A 19241-nucleotide genomic window follows, 5' to 3' on the forward strand; every position below is an offset into this window, starting at 1 on the left:
GCAGTGGTGTATCGGAAACTAATACTGGTCTCACAGGAAAGGATCAATGCACAGACTCTAAGAAGTCTCACTCTTCCTGCACTTAAGGTGGCATTTTGCCTTTTGTATCTAATTCCGATGTAATTTCAGTGTTTCATCCTCAATGTGTATGTAAAAGGAATACATTGAACCTGCAGTGATGTATCGGAAACTAATATTGGTCTCATAGAAAAGGATCAGAGCGCAGACTCTAAGAAGTCTCACTCTTCTTGCACTTAAGGCGGCATTGTGCCTTTTGTATGTAATTCCGATGTAATTTCAGTGTTTGATTGTCAATGTGAATGTCCAAGGAATACATTGAACGTGCAGTGGTGTATCGGAAACTAATACTGGTCTCACAGGAATGGATCAAAGCACCGACTGTAAGAAGAGTCTCCATTCTCGTACTTAAGGCGGCATTGTGCCTTTTGTATTTAAATCCGATGCGATATCTGTGGATCATCGTCAATGTGAAGGTCAAAGGTATACATTGAAAGTGCAGTGGTGTATCGGAAACTAATACTGGTCCCACAGGGAGTGCTCAAATCACCGACGGCAAAATGAGTCTCTATTCTTGTACTTAAGGCGTCATTGTGCCTTTTGTATTTAATTCCGATGCGATTTCAGTGTTTCATCGTCAATGTGAATGTCCAAGGAATTCATTGAACCGGCAGTGGTGTATCGGAAACTAATACTGGTCCCACAGGGAGTGCTCAAAGCACCGACTGTAAGAAGAGTCTCGATTCTTGTACTTAAGGCGGCATTGTGCCCTTTCTACTTAATTCCGACGCGATATCTGTGTTTCATCGTCAATGTGAAGGTCCAAGGAATACATTGAACCTGCAGTGGTGTATCGGAAACGAATACTGGTCACACAGCGAATGCTTAAAGCACCGACTGTAAGAAGAGTCTCTATTCTTGTACTTAAGGCGGCATTGTGCCTTTTGTATTTAATTCCGATGCGATTTCTGTGTTTCATCGTCAATGTGAAGGTCCAAGGAATACACTGAACCTGCAGTGGTGTATCGGAAACTATTACTGGTCTCACAGGAAAGGATCAATGCACAGACTCTAAGAAGTCTTACTCTTCTTGCACTTAAGGCGGCATTCTGCTTTTTGTATTTAATTCCGATGTAATTTCAGTGTTTCATCGTCAATGTGTATTTGCAAAGAATACATTGTACCTGCAGTGGTGTATCGCAAACTAATACTGGTCTCACAGGGAATGCTCAATACACCGACTCTGAGAAAAGTCCCTATTCGTGTACTTAAGGCGGCATTTTGCGTTTTGTATTTAATTCCGAAGCGATTTCTGTGTTTCATCGTCAATGTGAAGGTCCGAGGTATACATTGAACCTGCAGTGGTGAATCGGAAACTAAAACTGGTCTCATAGGAAAAGATCAAAGCACAGACCCTAAGAAGTCTCACTCTTCTTGCACTTAAGGCGGCATTGTGCCTTTTGTATTTAATTCCGATGTAATTTCAGTGTTTCATCGTCAATGTGTAAGTAAAAGAAATACATTGAACCTGCAGTGGTGTATCGGAAACTAATACTGTGCTCATAGGAAAGGATCAAAGCACAGACTCTAAGAAGTCTCACTCTTCTTGCATTTAAGGCGGCATTGTGCCTTACTATGTAATTATGATGTAATTTCAGTGTTTCATGGTCAGTGTGAATGTCAAAGGAATACATTGAACCTGCAGTGGTGTATCGGAAACTAATACTGGTCTCACAGGAAGGGATCAAAACAAAGACAGTAAGAAGAGTCTTTATTCTTGTACTAAAGGCGGCATTGTGCCTTTTGTATTTAATTCCGATGCGATTTCTGTATTTCATCGTCAATGCGAAAGTCCAAGGAATACATTGAACCTGCAGTGGTGTATCGGAAACTAATACTGGTCAGTCAGGAAAGGATCAAACACAGACTCTAAGAAGTCTCACTCTTATTGCATTTAAGGTGGCATTGTGCCTTTTGTATTTAACCCCGATGAAATTTCAGTGTTTCATCGTCAATGTGAATGTCCAAGGAATCCATTGAACCTGCAGTGGTGTATCGGAAAATAATATTGGACTCAAAGAAACGGATAAAAGCACCGACTGTAAGTAGAGTCTCTATTCTCGTACTTAAGGCGGCATTGTGCCTTTTGTATTTAATTCCGATGCGATTTCTGTGTTTCATCGTCAATGGGAAGTTCCAAGGTATACACTGAAAGGGCAGTGGTGTATCGGAAACTAATACTGGTCTCACAGGGAATGCTCAAAGCACCGACTGTAAGAAGAGTCTCTATTCTTGTACTTAAGGCGGCATTGTGCCTTTTGTATTTAATTCCGATGCGATTTCTGTGTTTCATCGTCAATGTGAAGGTCCAAGGAATACATTGAACCTGCAGTGGTGTATCGGAAACTAATACTGGTCCCACAGGAAAGGATCAAAGCACAGACTCTAAGAAGTCTCACACTTCTTGCACTTGAGGCGGGATTGTGCGTTTTCTATGTAATTCCGATGTAATTTCAGTGTTTCATCGTCAATGTGAAAGTCCAAGGAATACATTGAACTTGCAGTGGTGTATCGGAAACTAATATTGGTCTCACAGAAATGGATCAAAGCACCGACTATAAGAAGAGTTTCTATTCTCGTACTTAAGGTGGCATTGTGCCTTTTGTATTTAAATCCGATGCGATATCTGTGGATCATCGTCAATGTGAAGGTCCAAGGTATACATTGAAAGTGCAGTGGTGTATCGGAAACTAATGCTAGTCCCACAGGGAGTGCTCAAATCACTGACGGCACAATGAGTCTCTATTCTTGTACTTAAGGCGGCATTGTGCCTTTTGTATTTGATTCCGATGCGATTTCAGTGTTTCATCGTCAATGTGAATGTCCACGGAATACATTGAACCTGCAGTGGTGTATCGGAAACTAATACTGGTCCCACAGGGAATGCTCAAAGCACCGACTGTAAGAAGAGTCTCGATTCTTGTCCTTAAGGCGGCCTTGTGCCCTTTCTACTTAATTCCGACGCGATATCTGTGTTTCATCGTCAATGTGAAGGTCCAAGGAATACATTGAACCTGCAGTGGTGTATCGGAAACGAATACTGGTCTCACAGGGAATGCTTAAAGCACCGACTGTAAGAAGAGTCTCTATTCTTGTACTTAAGGTGGCAATGTGCCTTTTGTATTTAATTCCGATGCGATTTCTGTGTTTCATCGTCAATGTGAAGGTTCAAGGAATACATTGAACCTGCAGTGGTGTATCGGAAACTAATACTGGTCTCACAGGAAGGGATCAATGCACAGACTCTAAGAAGTCTCACTCTTCTTGCACTTAAGGCGGCATTCTGCTTTTTGTATTTAATTCCTATGTAATTTCAGTGTTTCATCGTCAATGTGTATTTGCAATGAATACTTTGTACCTGCAGTGGTGTATCGGAAACTAATACTGGTCTCACAGGGAATGCTCAATACACCGACTCTGAGAAGAGTCCCTATTCTTGTACTTAAGGCGGCATTTTGCGTTTTGTATTTAATTCCGATGCGATTTCTGTGTTTCATCGCCAATGTGAAGGTCCGCGGTATACATTGAACCTGCAGTGGTGTATCGGAATCTAATACTGGTCTCATAGGAAAAGATCAAAGCACAGACCCTAAGAAGTCTCACTCTTCTTGCACTTAAGGCGGCATTGTGCCTTTTGTATTTAATTCCGATGTAATTTCAGTGTTTCATCGTCAATGTGTAAGTAAAAGGAATATATTGAACCTGCAGTGGTGTATCGGAAACTAAAACTGTGCTCATAGGAAAGGATCAAAGCACAGACTCTAAGAAGTCTCACTCTTCTTGCATTTAAGGCGGCATTGTGCCTTTTCTATGTAATTATGATGTAATTTCAGTGTTTCGTCGTCAGTGTGAATGTCAAAGGAATACATTGAACCTGCAGTGGTGTATCGGAAACTAATACTGGTCTCACAGAAAGGGATCAAAACACCGACAGTAAGAAGAGTCTTTTTTCTTGTACTAAAGGCGGCATTGTGCCTTTTGTATTTAATTCCGATGCGATTTCTGTATTTCATCGTCAATGCGAAAGTCCAAGGAATACATTGAACCTGCAGTGGTGTATCGGAAACTAATACTGGTCAGTCAGGAAAGGATCAAACACAGACTCTAAGAAGTCTCACTCTTATTGCATTTAAGGTGGCATTGTGCCTTTTGTATTTAATTCCGATGTAATTTCAGTGTTTCATCGTCAATGTGAATGTCCAAGGAATACATTGAACCTGCAGTGGTGTATCGGAAAATAATATTGGTCTCACAGAAATGGATAAAAGCACCGACTGTAAGTAGAGTCTCTATTCTCGCACTTAAGCCGGCATTGTGCCTTTTGTATTTAATTCCGATGCGATTTCTGTGTTTCATCGTCAATGTGAAGTTCCAAGGTATACACTGAAAGGGCAGTGGTGTATCGGAAACTAATACTGGTCTCACAGGGAATGCTCAAAGCACCGACTGTAAGAAGAGTCTCTATTCTTGTACTTAAGGCGGCATTGTGCCTTTTGTATTTAATTCCGATGGGAATTCTGTGTTTCATCGTCAATGTGAAGGTCCAAGGAATACATTGAACCTGCAGTGGTGTTTCGGAAACTAATACTGGTCCCACAGGAAAGGATCAAAGCACAGACTCTAAGAAGTCTCACACTTCTTGCACTTAAGGCGGCATTGTGGCTTTTGTATGTAATTCCGATGTAATTTCAGTGTTTCATCGTCAATGTGAAAGTCCAAGGAATACATTGAACTTGCAGTGGTGTAACGGAAACTAATATTGGTCTCACAGAAATGGATCAAAGCACCGACTGTAAGAAGAGTTTCTATTCTCGTACTTAAATCGGCATTGTGCCTTTTGTATTTAAATCCGATGCGATATCTGTGGATCATCGTCAATGTGAAGGTCCAAGGTATACATGTGGTGTCACCGCCAGACACCACACTTGCTAGGTGGTAGCTTAAATCGGCCGCGGTCTATTTAGTACATGTCGGACCCGCGTGTCGCCACTGTGTAATCGCAGACCTAGCGCCACCACCAAGGCAGGTCTCGTGATACGAGAGAGCACTCGCCCCAGTTGTACGAGAACCTAGCTACCGACCAGATGTACGAAGCCTTTCTCTCTCATTAGCCGAGAGACAGAATAGCCATCAGCTAAGTTAATGGCTACGAACTAGCAAGGCGCCATTAGCCATACAGTGATTGTACTTAAAGTCTCCTGTGTATCGTCAAGATCGATGTACCACAATGATTGAGTAAAGTTAAGTATTAAACCTGCTCCGTACTTTTCTTCCTAACATTAATTACGTATCCGGTTCCAGTACTTCACGCCCGTCTGCGTTAGTCTAGCTTGCCTTTTCAGCCATCTCAACTTCACGGTGTCGGCCCAGATACCGACACAACATTGGCGACGAGGGAAAAGAGTTCTTTCTGATTGCTTACATTTAATTGTGTCATGGCTTCGCCACATTCTCCAGATGTACTGTCCGAATTTTATCGCTTGCAGAATCAGCGGACGCAGGCGTTATTGGATGCCCTTGGACAGCTCGTCCAGGGTCAACGTACCATTCAAACCGATGCGGCCGCCGCCGCTTCACCGGTACCGCAGCCACAACCTGCCGTTGCACCACCATTTCGAAGTTTTGTCCACACCCTCGAGACTTGGCGGGAGTGGTCCCGCCAGTTTGCGTTCCACCTCTCTGCCTACAGAATTCAAGGTAATGAGCGGCAGCCGTTTTTGCTTTCTTGTGTCGGTGTGTCCACATACCGTGTGATAGTGAAATTGTTTCCCCAACGCGACGTAGCAACTCTGTCCTACGAGGAAATTTTGTCTGCATTAGATGCCTATTTCAAAGAAACAGTTAATGTGGTTGCAAAACGGTATACGTTCTTTCGTACAAAATGTACGGCCGGTCAAACTAATAGGGAGTGGGTAGCAACATTGCAAGGACTTACTAGGGACTGTGCCTTTGAATGTGACTGTGGTCTTTCTTATTCAGATACAATGGTGCGTGATGCAATTGCACAGAACGTTTCTGATGTTCGCATACGGGAGCAAATTTTGAAACTAGTTAATCCCTCCCTTCAACAAGTGATAGACATATTGGATAGACAGGACACACTTGACTGTGCTCAGGAATCTTTTGAAACTTCGCCAGCCGTGTGTAACATTAACCGGCCCGCTGGACGCGCTGCGCGGCCCGGTAACCGGGCCTCGCGCACGTCCGCACAGCTGCCGCCGCGCACTAAGCCACGTGTGCCGCGCCAGCCCACAAATGTAGTGAAATCGTGCCCGCGGTGTGCTACTAGACATTCGCGTGAACATTGCCCGTCACGCCAAGCTATTTGCTTTTTCTGCCATAAGAAAGGACATGTTCAAAGTGTTTGCCAGAAAAAGCTCAGATCAGACAATCACAATCATTCCAGGCCCTTTGCTTCGCGCCGGAATCGAACCAGGGACACTCAGGCTCGTGGACCTTCGCCTATGGACATTCATGTCGTTAATTCCGCTTCCTCCAGTGACACTTTCTCTAACAGTGACTGTGATCGTCCCACAAAAACTGTGCGTCGACGTCGCCGGAAATCACGTCAATTAGCAAGTGATTCTGTACCAGTGTCTGTTCCAATTGCACAAAACAGTCGCTCTTGTCGTCTGCAGAACAATAAACTTTTTGTGGACTTAGACTTTGAAGGCAAAGTGATACCATTCCAGCTCGATACCGGAGCTGCAGTTTCATTGCTCAATCATGACACGTACAAACAACTGGGCAAACCTTCGTTGCGTTCTGCAAATGTTAAGCTAACTACATATTCCGGACAGACAATTCCTGTGTTAGGACAGTGCAGCCTTCTTGCAACATACAAGGGACAAACAAAACTTGTGTCATTTTACGTTCTTCGTTCTTCTTCTGCAGTGAACTTGTTTGGTCTAGATTTGTTTCAGTTGTTTAACATGTCTATTGTAAATCAGGTGCTATCAGTGAATCAAACTGTGCCTTCAGACAGTGTTTCTAGTGTATGTGAAGAATTTGCAGACATTTTTGCATCGGGCTTAGGTTGCGCTAAAAACTATGAAGCACATTTGGAACTGGAAGGAAACGCGCAACCGAAATTTTTCAGAGCGCGCAATGTTCCCCACGCATTGCGTCAGGAGGTCGCAAGAACATTGAACAATGTAGAACCACAAGGTGTGAGTGAATGTGCGCAATGCCTCTTTCATTTCAGCTCCGCTTCATCGCTTACGCCGTACAGGTGTTCCGTTTCTCTGGACGACGGAATGCGAACGCGCCTTTCGCCAGTTGAAATCGGCGTTGCTTTCTAATACTTGCCTTACGCCATTCGATCCCCAGAAACCCCTTTTGTTGATGGTAGATGCATCGGATTTCGGGATCGGTGCTGTGCTTGCGCACAAAGTTGGCTCCCATGATCGCCCTATTGCCTTTGCGTCCAAATTGCTCTCGTCTGCGCAAAGAAATTATTCACAGATAGAGAAAGAAGCTTTGGCTCTCGTGTTTGGTGTTACTAAGTTCCATGATTTCTTGTATGGTCGTCACTTTACCATCATCACAGACCACAAACCTTTGACATCGCTTTTTCATCCGACCAAGCCTGTACCTCCACGTACAGCGCAGAAATTCATTCGCTGGTCTATTTTCCTCTCGCAGTACCGCTACGATATCTTGTATCGGTCCACTGCTAAGCACGGAAACGCCGATGCGTTGTCCCGTTTGCCTGTTGCTGAGGATAAAGCATTCGATTCTTCCGAACTTGCTTGCATGTTCATTGATTCGGAAACCGATGAAGTGGTCGAATCGTTTCCGATTGATTTTCGTCGTGTCGCTACAGCCACAGCTGCTGACCCTGTCCTTGCTACTGTTTTACGTTTTGTTGCTACGCAATGGCCTTTGTCAAAGTCTCGGATCGAGGATCCGTTGGTTCGCCGATTTTTTGCTCACAAGGAGAGACTTTTTGTTCGACGTGGTGTTTTGTTGTTGCGTTCTGATAATGATCAGTCCAGAATCGTGGTCCCACGTTCGTTACAGTCCTCTGTTTTACGGCTTCTTCACCAAGGACATTGGGGTATAGTGCGAACGAAACAACTTGCTCGTCAGCACTGTACTTGGTTCGGAATCGATGCTGCGATTACGAATATGTGTTCTTCGTGCTCGGCGTGTGCCGAACAACAGTCCGCACCGCCGCGGAAAGTCTTTGCGTGGCCACACGCCACTTCCCCTTGGCAACGCTTGCACATTGATTTTGCTGGTCCATTCTGGAATGCTCGATGGTTGGTTCTGGTCGACGCCTTCAGTAGTTTTCCTTTTGTTGTCCGGATGTCTTCCACGACGTCCTCCGCCACCATCCAAGCGTTGTCTGCTATCTTTTGCATTGAAGGTCTTCCGCAGACTATTGTTTCCGACAATGGCCCACAATTCATGTCCGCAGAATTTCAGTCATTCTGCCAGGCCAATGGTATTCAACATCTGACATCCGCGCCGTTTTCGCCTCAGTCCAACGGTGCTGCTGAACGTTTGGTCCGGACTTTCAAGTCACAGATGTTGAAATTGAAAGAGTCGCATTCTCGGGAGGACGCATTGTTGCTCTTTTTGTCTTCGTATCGCTCTCAGCCCCGAGATGGTCGCTCGCCGGCTGAGTTGCTCCACGGTCGTCCTCATCGCACCTTGATGTCTTTGCTGCATCCGCCGCATCAGGTTCCTGTGCAGCGGCAGACTCCTGCTTTTGCTCCAGGCGACGTTGTATTTTATCGCAACTATCGAGGTTCACGGCGTTGGCTCGCAGGGCGCATCCTCCGCTGCCTCGGCCGCGCGATGTATTTGGTTTTGGGGGCCTCTGGTGCGGTGCGTCGGCATCTCAATCAGCTGCGCCTCTGTCGTCGCTTGGGTTCTGCCGCTCCCCGTCTGCTTTCAGCGACGGTGCCGTCCGGTCAGCGCCCTGGGGACCCATCTACTGGCTCGCCTCATCCCCAGGTGTTACCGACGATGCCTTCCATTTTGCCCCATGGCGACGCGCCGCCGCCGCCGCAGCAGCAGCAGCCGCCGCCGCCGCCGCTTGTTCTCCCGCCGGCGCCGCCCGCATTCGACACTTCGTTGCAGCCGCCAAGCGCCTCCCAGGGTCACGCGCCGCCGATCGCTTCCCGTGACCAGCTGTCCTCCGCCATGGAACTCCCGCCCGCTCCGGACCACATGACGTCATCGCGCGTCGGCTACCCCGACGCAATGGAGGTTGATCCTTCGGTCCCTCCTGTCTCTTTACGGGCGCATACACCGCATGTTGACGTGCACCCTGGACTAGTTTTTCAGGCGTTTCCTAGCTCCCCTCGGAGCGAATGGCCGGGTGCGGGTGGCACAGCCTCGCCTGTTGTTAGGCTCCCCACCTCATCGCACACGTCAACATGGGGTCCTCCCCACGGCGAGCGGAAGCCTTATCACACGACCGTTCGCCGATTTGCGGGGGAGGAATGTGGTGTCACCGCCAGACACCACACTTGCTAGGTGGTAGCTTAAATCGGCCGCGGTCCATTTAGTACATGTCGGACCCGCGTGTCGCCACTGTGTAATCGCAGACCTAGCGCCACCACCAAGGCAGGTCTCGTGATACGAGAGAGCACTCGCCCCAGTTGTACGAGAACCTAGCTACCGACCAGATGTACGAAGCCTTTCTCTCTCATTAGCCGAGAGACAGAATAGCCATCAGCTAAGTTAATGGCTACGAACTAGCAAGGCGCCATTAGCCATACAGTGATTGTACTTAAAGTCTCCTGTGTATCGTCAAGATCGATGTACCACGATGATTGAGTAAAGTTAAGTATTAAACCTGCTAAGTACATTTCTTCCTAACATTAATTACGTATCCTGTTCCAGTACTTCACGCCCGTCTGCGTTAGTCTAGCTTGCCTTTTCAGCCATCTCAACTTCACGGTGTCGGCCCAGATACCGACACAACAATACATTGAAAGTGCAGTGGTGTATCGGAAACTAATACTGGTCCCACAGGGAGTGCTCAAATCACCGACGGCAAAATGAGTCACTATTCTTGTACTTAAGGCGGCATTGTGCCTTTTGTATTTAATTCCGATGCGATTTCAGTGTTTCATCGTCAATGTGAAGATCCAAGGAATACACTGAACCTGCAGTGGTGTATCGGAAACTAATACAGGTCTCACAGGAAGGGATCAATGCACAGACTCTAAGAAGTCTCACTCTTCTTGCACTTAAGGCGGCATTCTGCTTTTTGTATTTAATTCCTATGTAATTTCAGTGTTCCATCGTCAATGTGTATTTGCAATGAATACATTGTACCTGCAATGGTGTATCGGAAACTAATACTGGTCTCACAGGGAATGCTCAATACACCGACTCTGAGAAGAGTCCCTATTCTTGTACTTAAGGCGGCATTTTGCGTTTTGTATTTAATTCCGATGCGATTTCTGTGTTTGATCGACAATGTGAAGGTCCGAGGTATACATTGAACCTGCAGTGGTGTATCGGAATCTAATACTGGTCTCATAGGAAAAGATCAAAGCACAAACCCTAAGAAGTCTCACTCTTCTTGCACTTAAGGCGGCTTTGTGCCTTTTGTATTTAATTCCGATGTAATTTCAGTGTTTCATCGTCAATGTGTAAGTAAAAGGAATACATTGAACCTGCAGAGGTGTATCGGAAAATAATATTGGTCTCACAGAAACGGATAAAAGAACCGACTGTAAGTAGAGTCTCTATTCTCGTACTTAAGGCGGCATTGTGCCTTTTGTATTTAATTCCGATGCGATTTCTGTGTTTCATCGTCAATGTGAAGTTCGAAGGTATACATTGAAAGGGCAGTGGTGTATCGGAAACTAATACTGGTCTCACAGGGAATGCTCAAAGCACCGACTGTAAGAAGAGTCTCTATTCTTGTACTTAAGGCGGCATTGTGCCTTTTCTATTTAATTCCTATGCGATTTCTGTGTTTCATCGTCAATGTGAAGGTCCAAGAAATACATTGAACCTGCAGTGGTGTATCGGAAACTAATACTGGTCCCACAGGAAAGGATCAAAGCACAGACTCTAAGAAATCTCACAATTCTTGCACTTAAGGCGGCATTGTGCCTTTTGTATGTAATTCCGATGTAATTTCAGTGTTTCATCGTCAATGTGAAAGTCCAAGGAATACATTGAACTTGCAGTGGTGTATCGGAAACTAATATTGGTCTCACAGAAATGGATCAAAGCACCGACTGTAAGAAGAGTTTCTATTCTCGTACTTAAGGCGGTATTGTGCCTATTGTATTTAATTCCGATGTAATTTCAGTGTTTCATCGTCAATGTGTATGTCCAAGGAATACATTGAAACTGCAGTGGTGTTTCGGAAACTAATACTGGTCTCACAGGGAATGCTCAAAGCACCGACTGTAAGAAGAGTGTCTGTTCTTGTACTTAAGGCGGCATTGTGCCTTTTCTATTTAATTCCGATGTAATTTCAGTGTTTCATCCTCAATGTGTATGTAAACAGAAATCCATTGAACCTGCAGTGATGTATCGGAAACTAATATTGGTCTCATAGGAAAGGATCAGAGCGCAGACTCTAAGAAGTCTCACTCTTCTTGCACTTAAGGCGGCATTGTGCCTTTTGTATGTAATTCCGATGGAATTTCAGTGTTTCATTGTCAATGTGAATGTCCAAGGAATACATTGATCGTGCAGTGGTGTATCGGAAACTAATACTGGTCTCACAGGAATGGATCAAAGCACCGACTGTAAGAAGAGTCTCTATTCTCGTACTTAAGGCGGCATTGTGCCTTTTGTATTTAATTCGGATGTAATGTTAGTGTTTCATCGTCAATGTGTATGTAAAAGGATTACATTGAACCTGCAGTGGTGTATCGGAAAATAATATTGGTCTCACAGAAATGGATTAAAGCACAGACTGTAAGAAGATTCGCTATTCTCGTACTTAAGGCGGCATTGTGCCTGTTGTATTTAATTCCGATGCGATTTCTGTGTTTCATCGTCAATGTGAAGGTCCAAGGAATACACTGAACCTGCAGTGGTGTATCGGAAATAAATACTGGTCCTACAGGAAAGGATCAAAGCACAGACTCTAAGAAGTCTCACTCTTCTTGCACTTAAGGTGGCATTGTGCCTTTTGTATGTAATTCCAATGTAATTTCAGTGTTTCATCGTCAATGTGAATGTCCAAGGAATACATTGAACCTGCAGTGATGTATCGGAAATTAATATTTGTCTCACAGAAATGGATCAAAGCACCGACTGTAAGAAGAGTTTCTATTCTCGTACTTAAGGCGGCATTGTGCCTTTTCTATTTAATTCCGACGCGATATCTGTGTTTCATCGCCAATGTGAAGGTCCAAGGAAATACATTGAACCTGCAGTGGTGTATCGGAAACGAATACTGGCCTCACAGGGAGTGCTGAAAGCACCGACTGTAAGAAGAGTCTCTATTCTTGTACTTATGGCGGCATTGTGCCTTTTGTATTTAATTCCGATGCGATTTCTGTGTTTCATCGTCAAGGTGAAGGTCCAAGGAATACATTGAACCTGCAGTGGTGTATCGGAAACTAATACTGGTCTCACAGGAATGGATCAAAGCACAGACTCTAAGAAGTCTCACTCTTCTTGCACTTAAGGCGGCATTCTGCCTTTTGTATTTAATTCCTATGTAATTTCAGTGTTTCATCGTCAATGTGTATTTCCAAGGAATACATTGAACCTGCAGTGGTGTATCGGAAACTAATACTGGTCTCACAGGGAATGCTCAAAGCACCGACACTGAGAAGAGTCTCTATTCTTGTACTTAAGGCGGCCTTTTGCGTTTTGTATTTTATTCCGATGCGATTTCTGTGTTTCATCGTCAATGTGAAGTCCAAGGTATACATTGAACCTGCAGTGGTGTATCGGAAACTAATACTGGTCTCACAGGAAAGGATCAAAGCACAGACTCTTAGAAGTCTCCTCTTCTTGCACTTAAGGCGGCATTGTGCCTTTTGTATTTAATTCCGATGTAATTTCAGTGTTTCATCATCAATGTGTATGTAAAAGGAATACATTGAACCTGCAGTGGTGTATCGGAAACTAATACTGGTCTCATAGGAAAGGATCAAATCACAGACTCTAAGAATTCTCACTCTTCTTGAACTTAAGGCGGCATTGCGCCTTTTGTATTTATTTCCGATGTAATTTCAGTGTTTCATCGTCAATGTGTAAGTAAAAGGAATACATTGAACCTGCAGTGGTGTATCGGAAACTAATACTGGTCTCACAGGAAAGGAACAATGCACTGACTCTAAGAAGTCTCATTCTTCTTGCACTTAAGGCGGCATTTTGCCTTTTGTATCTCCTTCCGATGTAATTTCAGTGTTTCATCCTCAATGTGTATGTAAAAGGAAATCCATTGAACCTGCAGTGATGTATCAGAAACTAATATTGGTCTCATTGGAAAGGATCAGAGCGCAGACTCTAAGAAGTCTCACTCTTCTTGCACTTAAGGCGGCATTGTGCCTTTTGTATGTAATTCCGATGTAATTTCAGTGTTTCATTGTCAATGTGAATGTCCAAGGAATACATTGAACCTGCAGTGGTGTATCGGAAACTAATACTGGTCTCACAGGAAAGGATCAAAGCACAGACTCTAAGAAGTCTTACTCTTCTTGCACTTAAGGCGGCATTCTGCCTTTTGTATTTAATTCGGATGTAATTTCAGTGTATCATCGTCAATGTGTATTTGCAATGAATACATTGAACCTGCAGTAGTGTATCGGAAGCTAATACTGGTCTCACAGGGAATGCTCAAAGCACCGACTCTGAGAAGAGTCTCTATTCTTGCACTTAAGGCGGCATTTTGCGTTTTGTATTTTATTCCGATGCGATTTCTGTGTTTCATCGTCAATGTGAAGTTTCGAGGTATACATTGAACCTGCAGTGGTGTATCGGAAACTAATACTGGTCTCACAGGGAATGCTCAAAACACCGACTGTAAGAAGAGTCTCTATTCTTGTACTTAAGGTGGCATTGCGCCTTTTGTATTTAATTAAGATGCGATTTCTGTGTTTCATTGTCAATGTGAAGGTCCAAGGAATATATTGAACTTGCAGTGATGTATCGGAAACTAATACTGGTCTACAGGAAAGGAACAAAGCATAGACTCAAAGAAGTCTCACTCTTGTTCCACTTAAGGCGGCATTGTGCCTTTTGTATTCAATTCCGAAGTAATTTCAGTGTTTCATCGTCAATGTGTATGTCCAAGGAATACATTGAAACTGCAGTGGTGTATCGGAAACTAATACTGGTCTCACAGGGATTGCTCAAAGCACCGAGTGTAAGAAGAGTCTCTATTCTTGTACTTAAGGCGGCATTGTGCCTTTGGTATTTAATTCCGATGTAATTTCAGTGTTTCATCGACAATGTGTAAGAAAAAGGAGTACATTGAACCTGCAGTGTTGTATCGGAAAGTAATACTGGTCTCATAGGAAAAGATCAAAGCACAGACTCTAAGAAGTCTCACTCTTCTTGCACCTAAGGCGGCATTGTGTCTTTAGTATTTAATTCCGATGTAATTTCAGTGTTTGATCGTCAATGTGTATGTAAAAGGAATACTTTGAACCTGCAGTGGTGTATCGGAAACTAATACTGGTCTCATAGGAAAGGATCAAAGCACAGACTCTAAGAAGTCTCACTCTTCTTGCACTTATGGCGACATTGTGCCTTTTGTATGTAATTCCGATGTAATTTCAGTGATTCATCGTCAATGTGAGAGCCCAAGGAATACATTGAACCTGCAGTGGTTTATCGGAAACGAATACTGGTCTCACAGGGAATGCTTAATGCACCGACTGTAAGTAGAGTCTCTATTCTTGTACTTAAGGCGGCATTGTGCCTTTTGTATTTAATTCCGATGCGATATCTGTGTTTCATCGTCAAAGTGAAGGTCCAAGGAAGACATTGAAACTGCAGTGGTGTATCGGAAACTTATACTGGTCTCACAGGAAAGGATCAAAACACAGACTCAAAGAAGTCTCACTCTTCTTGCACTTAAAGCGGCATTGTGCCTTTTGTATTTAATTCCGATGTAATTTCAGTGTTTCATCGTCAATGTGTATTTGCAAGGAATACATTGAACCTGCAGTGGTGTATCGGAAACTAATACTGGTCTCACAGGAATGGATCGAAGCACCGACTGTAAGAAGTGTCTCTATTCTTGTACTTAAGGCGGCATTGTGCATTTTCTATTTAATTCCGACGCGATGTCTGTGTTTCATCGTCAATGTGAAGGTCCAAGGAATACATTGAACCTGCAGTGGTGTATCGGAAACGAATACTGGTCTCACAGGGAATGCTTAATGCACCGACTGTAAGTAGAGTCTCTATTCTTGTACTTAAGGCGGCATTGTGCCTTTTGTATTTAATTCCGATGCGATATCTGTGTTTCATCGTCAAAGTGAAGGTCCAAGGAAGACATTGAACCTGCAGAGGTGTATCGGAAACTTATACTGGTCTCACAGGAAAGGATCAAAACACAGACTCTAAGAAGTCTCACTCTTCTTGCACTTAAGGCGGCATTCTGCCTTTTGTATTTATTTCCGATGTAATTTCAGTGTTTCATCGTCAATGTGTATTTGCAAGGAATACATTGAACCTGCAGTGGTGTATCGGAAACTAATACTGGTCTCACAGGGAATTCTCAAAGCACCGACACTAAGAAGAGTCTCTATTCTTGTACTGAAGGCGGCATTTTGCGTTTTGTATTTTATTCCGATGCGATTTCTGTGTCTCATCGTCAATGTGAGGGTCCAAGGTATACATTGAACCTGCAGTGGTGTATCGGAAACTAACACTGGTCTCACAGGAAAGGATCTAAGCACAGACTCTAAGAAGTCTCACTCTTCTTGCACTTAAGACGGTATTGTGCATTTTGTATGAAATTCCGATGTAATTTCAGTGTTTCATCATCAATGTGTATGTAAAAGGAATACATTGAACCTGCAGTGGTGTATCGGAAACTAATACTGGTCTCATAGGACAGGATCAAATCACAGACTCAAAGAAGTCTCACTCTTCTTGCACTTAAGGCTGCATTGTGCCTTTTGTATTAAATTCCGATGTAATTTCAGTGTTTCATTGTCAATGTGTATGTAAAAGGAATACTTTGAACCTGCAGTGGTGTATCGGAAACTAATACTGGTCTCATAGGAAAGGATCAAAGCGCAGACTCTAATAAGTCTCACTCTTCTTGCACTTAAGGCGGCATTGTGCCTTTTGTATGTAATTCCGAAGTATTTCAGTGTTTCATTGTCAATGTGTATTTGCAAGGAATACATTGAACCTGCAGTGGTGTATCGGAAACTAATACTGGTCTCACAGGGAAAGCTCAAAGGACCGACACTAAGAAGAGTCGCTATTCTTGTACTTAAGGCGGCATTTAGAGTTTTGTATTTTATTCTGATGCCATTTCTGTGTTTCATCGTCAATGTGAAGGTCCAAGGTATACATTGAACCGGCAGTGGTGTATCGGAAACTAATACTGGTCTCACAGGAAAGGATCAAAGCACAGACTCTAAGAAGTCTCACTCTTCTTGCACTTAAGGCGGCATTGTGCCTTTTGTATTTAATTCCGATGTAATTTCAGTGTTTCATCGTCAATGAGCATGTCCAAGGAATACATTGAACCTGTAGTCGTGTATCAGAAACTAATACTGAACTCACAGGATAGGATCAAAGAACCGACTGTAAGAAGAGTCTCTATTCTTATACTTAATGCGGGATTGTGCCTTTTGTATTTAATTCCGATGCGATTTCAGTGTTTCATTGTCAATGTGAGTGTCCAAGGAATACATTGAACCTGCAGTGGTGTATCGGAAACTAATACTGGTCTCACAGAAATGGATCAAAGCACCGACTGTAAGAAGAGTCTCTATTCTTGTACTTAAGGCGGCATTGTGCCTTTTGTATTTAATTCTAATGCGATTTCTGTGTTTCATCGCCAATGTGTATGTCCAAGGAATACATTGAACCTGCAGTGGTGTATCAGAACCTAATACTGGTCTCACAGGGAATGCTCAAAGCACCGACTTCAAGAAGAGTCTCCATTCTTGTACTTAAGGCGGAATTGTGCGTTTTGTTTTAATTCCGATGCGATTTCTGTGTTTCATCGTCAATGTGATGGACCAAGGATACATTGAACCTGATGTGGTGTACCGGAAACTAATACAGGTCTCACAGGAAAGGATCAAAGCACAGAATCTAAGAATTCTCACTCATCTTGCAATTAAGGGGGCATTGTGCCTCTTGTATTTAATTCCGATGTAATTTCAGTGTTTCATCGTCAATGTGTATGTAAAAGGAATACATTGAACCTGCAGTGGAGTATCGGAAACAAATACTGGTCTCATAGGAAAGGATCAAAGCACAGACCCTAAGAAGTCTCACTCTTCTTGAACTTAAGGCGGCATTGTGCCTATTGTAACTAACTCCGATGTAATATCTGTGTTTCACAGTCAATGCGTATGTAAAGGGAGTACATTGAACTTGCAGTGGTGTATCGGAAACTAATACAGGTCTCACAGGAACGAATCAAAGCACAGACTCTAAGAAGTCTCACTCTTCTTGCATTTATGGCGGCATGTGCCTCTTGTAATTAATTCCGATGTAATTTCAGTGTTTCATCGTCAATGTGAATGTCCAAGATATTCATTGTACCTAAAGTTGTGTATCGGAAACTAATACTGGTCTCACAGGAAAGGATCAACGCACCGACTGTAAGAAGAGTCTCGATTCTTGTACATAAGGCGGCATTGTGCCTTTTGTATTTAATTCCGATGCGATATCTGTGTTTCATCGTCAATGTGAAGGTCAAAGGAATACAGTGAACCTGCAGTGGTGTATCGGAAACGAATACCGCTCTCACAGGGAATGCTCAAATCACCGACTGTAAGAAGAGTCTCTATTCTTGTACTTAAGGCGGCATTGTGCCTTTTGAATTTAATTCCGATGCGGTTTCTGTGTTTCATCGTCATTGTGAAGGTCCAAGGAATACATTGAACCTGCAGTGGTGTATCGGAAACTTATACTGGTCTCACACTGAATGCTCAAAGCACTGACTGTAGGAAGAGTCTCTATTCTTGTGCTTAAGGCGGCATTGGACATTTTGTATTTAATTCCGATGCGATTTCTGTGTTTCATCGTCCATGTGTAAGTAAAAGGAATACATTGAACCTGCAAAGGTGTATCGGAAACTAATAGTGGTCTCATAGGAAAAGATCAAAGCACAGACCCTAAGAAGGCTCACTCTTCTTGCACTTAAGGCGGCATTGTGCCTTTTGTATGTAATTCCGATGTAATTTCAGTGTTTTATCGTCAATGTGAATGTCCAAGGAATACATTGAACCTGGAGCGGTGTATCAGAAACTAATACTGGTCTCATAGGAAAGGATCAAACAACCGACTGTAAGAAGAGTTTCTATTCTTGTACCTAAGGCGGCATTGTGCCTTTTGTATTTAATTCCAACGTAATTTCAATGTTTCATCGTCCATGTGAAGGTCCAAGGAATACCTTGAGTCTGCAGTGGTGTATCGGAAACTAATACTGGTCTCACAGGAAAGGATCAAAGCACAGACTCTAAGAAGTCTCACTCTAATTGCACTTAAGGCGGCATTGTGCCTTTTGTATTTAATTCCGATGTAATTGCAGTGTTTCATCATCAATGTGTATGTAAAAGGAATACATTGAACATGCAGTGGTGTATCGGAAACTAATACTGGTCTCATAGGAAAGGATCAAAGCACAGACTTTAAGAAGTCTCACTCTTCTTGCACTTAAGGCTGAATTGTGCCTTTTGTATTTAATTCCGATGTGATTTCTGTGTTTCATCGTCAATGTGAAGGTCCAAGGAATACATTGAACCTGCAGTGGTGTATCGGAAACTAATATTGGTCTCACAGGAAAGGATCAAAGCACAGAATCTAAGAAGTCTCACTCTAATTGCACTTAAGGCGGCATTGTGCCTTTTGTATTTAGTTCCGACGTAATATCAGTGTTTCATCGTCAATGTGTATGTAAAAGGATTACATTGAACCTGCAGTGGTGTATTGGAAACTAATACTGGTCTCATAGGAAAGGATCAAAGCACAGACTCTAAGAAGTCTAACTCCTCTTGCACTTAAGGCGGCATTGT

The sequence above is a fragment of the Schistocerca serialis genome, chromosome 6, assembly GCF_023864345.2.
Source record: "Schistocerca serialis cubense isolate TAMUIC-IGC-003099 chromosome 6, iqSchSeri2.2, whole genome shotgun sequence".
Classification (NCBI taxonomy): domain Eukaryota; kingdom Metazoa; phylum Arthropoda; class Insecta; order Orthoptera; family Acrididae; genus Schistocerca; species Schistocerca serialis.